Raw genomic sequence first — 4,589 nt, 5'->3', positions numbered from 1 at the left:
GAGGGCTGGCCTGGGCTGTCTTTCTCCTTTTCCAAGGTCATAGGAGAGGACAGCTTTGCCCGCCGCACCATCCCATGTGCTCCATTGTCAACAGGTTGTCGTCCCACCCAGGTGACAACTTTCTCTCTCGCCTCCTCTGACCTCCCCAGCTACCTGGGAGTTCCCAATTCCTCCATCTCCCCCAAGTAATACACATGCATCACGGTGACCACCTGGACACCACTCTCACCTGCACAGCGGGGAGCCTCTCGAGGTAGGGTGGGGGCAGAGCACAATTTCCACACTGGGGGCAGCTTGGTCCTGAGCTCCCTGCCCTGCACCAGCCACTAGAGGCTCTAACCCTTTGTGTGGGCCAGGCATGGCTGCTCCCAAAAGACTGTCATATTCTTGGTCATGCTTGCACTTCACAGCAACCCTGTGAGATTGGCAGGGTCAGAACCTCTGTCCCATTTTCCAGGAGAAAAAAATGGAGTCTCATCAAGATTAAGTGGTTTGCCCCAAGGCAACCAGCTAGGAAATGGCAGAGACAGGCCTCAAACCCAGGTCTTTCCATCAGGCCAAAGCTATTCTGAGGGTCTCAGTGGCTCATGGTGCTTCAGAAACCCTATTCTGAAGACCACCTCTGCTCCTCCTCGTTCATTCATTTGACAAACACTTTGTAAATACCTTCCATGTGCCAGGCACAGCGCCAGACTCTGAGGAAACATGCATCACACGTGATCAGGTGGGTCGCAGTCTAGTGCAAGGAACAGATGGACGCCATGCCAGGGAGTCTTGAAAGAGGACCCCTAATCTGTTTCAAATGAAGGAACTGGATTCGATGGGCTCCAGGACCACTTTCTGTCCCCACTATTCTTTGGTTCTATAACCACCCAGCCCAGCAAAACTGTCATGATTCTGAGGGGGTGAAGAACACAGAAAATTGAACTTCATAAATAATCCCGATATTTCTCCTAAACCTCTCAATTAAAATGTCCCAATTGAGCTATTTACCTTTCCTCTTTTATTCCCTACTATGGGGAAGGCTGATAAAGAATGGGAAAATGGCTCAAAGTCAGGTGACGGGAAGGAAGCTAGACGCCACTTGGGGCTCCAGTGGCGAGCCCAGCATGGAGGCCGGGACTTCACAGTACCTGCCCTTGGGCTCAGGGCCACCTGCCAGCCACGCTCCCCCTCCAGTTGTTAGCTACCTCCCTGGAAAGAAAAAGTCACAATTTCTGAACAAGCTCTAGATCCCCCCTCGTGCCCACACATGCGCACAGACCAACAAGTTGAAAGGAATCACTGACAAGGAACCTGACACCATCTGTCCCTCAACCTTGACCTTCAGTGGAGAGAGTAAGGAGGTGTGAGAAGCAGGGCCGCTAAAGCTCATGTGCTGCTGGGAGGCGGGCCCTAACCTGGGGGCCCATGCATGCAGCCCCCATTCCACAGCACCCCCCAACCTCCCTCAGAAGGCCAGCACACAGTGAGCGGGGCAGGGGCTAGAGCAGTGGCCAGGGGCAGCTACGTGGGGACTCTGGGTGTGTGTGTGCGGGGGAGTCTTATAGTCTCACTTGGGTCCCATGAGCCTTTGGAGTTTGTTCAAGGTCTCCAAGTCTGGATTCTCCAAATAGCCAAGGATATGCTGACTGGCCGTTCACAGGGGACCACTTGAGTCTTCCTGGGGGTCCTGGGGGGTTACATGGCTGGGATAAGACACTCACATTCGCCTGATAGGTGTCCCTCACCCCACCTCACCGTATTAACCATGCATTTCTGATGTTTTGTCATCTGAGGCCTTGTTGACCCTGCAGTCTGCTCCTCCTGGCCCATTTCTAGAGACAGTAAATTCCTAGACCTTGCCTGTGAGTGCAACTTTCATCCTGAACCCACCCCCACCCCTACTTCCTCTGGTGGCTCTCCCACTCAGGGATCTGTGCCCCAGTTCTCATCACCCCAGGGCCAGGTTCCAGACAACTAGGGACAGCCCTGACACTCTGGAGCCCACTGGAATTACTTAAACTAGCCAATCCTCAGCCTGCTTGCCCCGCTTCACCCATTCTTTGCCCTAAGAACTGCAGTAAAGTCTCCTGTCTGTGATTCCTTCACCCCCTCTGCCTCCTGGTGTTGCCCTGTGTGCCACGGCAAGCCTCTTGGGATCTGTGACAATCGTCTCCTTATCTGTTAGCCTTACCATACCTGAATAACAATAAAACCTACATTTTAAAATACGCTTTCCCAGGGCGCCTGGGTGGCTCAGCCGGTTAAGCATCTGCCTTCGGCTCAGGTCATGATCCCGGGGTCCTGGATGCAGCCCTGCATCAGGCTCTCTGCTCGTCAAGGATCCTGCTTCTCCCTCTCCCTCTGCCTGCTGCCCTCCCCTCCACTTGTGTTTGCTCTCTTTCTCTGTCAAACAAATAAATAAAATCTTTAAAAAATAAATAAATAAAATACACTTTCTCGTGGATAATCTCTGCCAGAAAAATCTTTCCTGACCTTTCTCCTGGCCAGTTTATACACATCTGTATCGTAACTGTTAATGTCATGGTCATCAACTCATCTTGTCTGTACAAAGTAGACCATTACAGGATGTGGGTAGAACATGGCGGAGGCCGTACGGATACACACTGCAAGCTCTCCACCCAGGGTTTGGCGCATCTTAGGTCTGACCATGTTGGTGACAAAGGCTGCTTCCGACTGTCTCCTGGCCGCTCCTCATCCCAACCCCCAATAATTTTCTACCACTTCTTTGAGCAATAATACTCGCCTCTAGGAATCCCCAGGCCTCAAGACTGGTAGGGACGGGGCTGCCAGGGTCTAGTTTCCTGAGAGGTCAGGGAGCCTCAGGAGAAAGGACTCATCCTACCCGGAGGAAGAGACAGAAGACAAGCTCGTCCAGTAGCTGTGTCCCGGCTGCTGAAGAGAAAGAACAATTCTTTCACTTTGCTTTGTTTCTGGTCCAGCATCCCGTGGACTTATATCTGCATCCTAAAACCCAAAATAAGCTGCTCTCTTAAAACTCCATACAACATCAGCATCCAGGGCGGTGAGACTGACAGCTTATGGAACACAAACATTGACCTCCAGTGAATGGTGTGCGTAGGGAGGAAGGGCACTGGTGTCCGCAGCTGACTTGGAAATGCATAAGAATGAGAAGACGGGCTGGTGGACATGTAGATGCAAAGACAGGGAGAAAAAGGTGAGGTCAAGTGGTGGACGTGCTCATGAGCTCCCTGGAGACCTGGTCCTTTGCTCAGCTGGGGGACTCGGCACATGTCCTGAATCCTGCCTTAAGAGAGCTGATAGAACACCAATTACAGTGCTCACTTTGGCAGCACATATACTAAAATTGGAACGATACAGAGAAGATTAGCATGGCCCCTGCACAAGGATGGCACTCAAATTCGTGAAGGGTTCCATATTAAAAAAAAAAAACAAACCACACCAATTACAGCTGGAAATGCCTGTAATTTTTAAACTACTGTACAGATTTGTTTTGATCAGGAAATTTCAGATCCTGAACTATAATTAAATGTGCCATTTTTCAAGATCAAATCTCCCTTTTGTAAAATATTGCTTCCTCTGAGGTAGCAGGGTTCATATTATCTAACAAATGTTGAGCAAGAGACAGAAAACATTTTAAGTTAAATATTATCAAAGTTCTCTCCCAGACCCATGGCCATAATACCCTCCCTCTCCTCAGTGATGAACGGATCCCTACCCCAGGAAGCCCAGCGATCCATGAAACTCCCCCAAACCAGGCCTTAGTCACTGCACAACTGAGAAGCCATGTTTTTTTTAATTTTTTATTGTTATGTTAATCACCATACATTACATCATTAGTTTTTGATGTAGTGTTCCATGATTCATTATTTGCATATAACACCCAGTGCTCCATGCAGAACGTGCCCTCTTTAATACCCATCACTGGGTTAACCCATTCCCCCACCCCCTCCCCTCTAGAACCCTCAGTTTGTTTCTCAGAGTCCATCGTCTCTCATGGTTCGTCTCCCCTTCCGATTCCCCCCCTTCATTCTTCCCGTCCTGCTATCTTGTTTTCTTTTTTTTTTCTTAACATATATCGCCTTATTTGTTTCAGAGGTACAGATCTGTGATTCAACAGTCTTGCACAATTCACAGTGCTCACCATAGCACATACCCTCCCCAATATCTATCACCCAGCCACCCCATCCCTCCCACCGCCCCCACTCCAGCAACCCTCAGTTTGTTTCCTGAGATTAAGAATTCCTCATATTAGTGAGGTCATATGATACATGTCTTTCTCTGATTGACTTATTTCGCTCAGCATAACACCCTCCAGTTCCATCCACGTCGTTGCAAATTGAGAAGCCATGTTTTTTAAAAAAAATTTTTTTTGAGAGAGAGAGCAGGGGTGGGGGGTAGGGAGGCGCAGAGGGAGAGGGAGAGAGAATCCTCAAGCAGGCTCCATGCCCAGCGTGGAACCCCTGATGCAGGGCTCAATCTCACGACCCTGAGATCATGACCTGAGCCAAAATCAAGAGTCGGACGCTTAACCAATTGGGCCACCCTGGTGCCCCAAGAAGCCATGTTTTAAACATGGAAGTGAAAACGAAGGGTTTTCTGCC

At 49.8% G+C, this 4,589-nt stretch overlaps 1 non-coding gene across 1 annotated transcript; it reads left to right on the top strand.

Annotated features, from left to right (window-relative positions):
* The first annotated feature begins 3,301 nt into the window (after positions 1–3,301).
* On the top strand, positions 3,302–3,408 carry LOC116634843. The gene has a single exon (XR_004300064.1). It is a non-coding gene; the product is annotated as a U6 spliceosomal RNA (small nuclear RNA).
* Positions 3,409–4,589: the final 1,181 nt, after the last annotated feature.

Source organism: Phoca vitulina, unplaced genomic scaffold, assembly GCF_004348235.1.
Source record: "Phoca vitulina isolate PV1807 unplaced genomic scaffold, GSC_HSeal_1.0 scaffold9, whole genome shotgun sequence".
Taxonomy (NCBI): Eukaryota; Metazoa; Chordata; class Mammalia; order Carnivora; family Phocidae; genus Phoca; species Phoca vitulina.
Note: the sequence above shows the minus strand (reverse complement) of the source record. Positions and strands in the feature narration are given on the sequence as shown.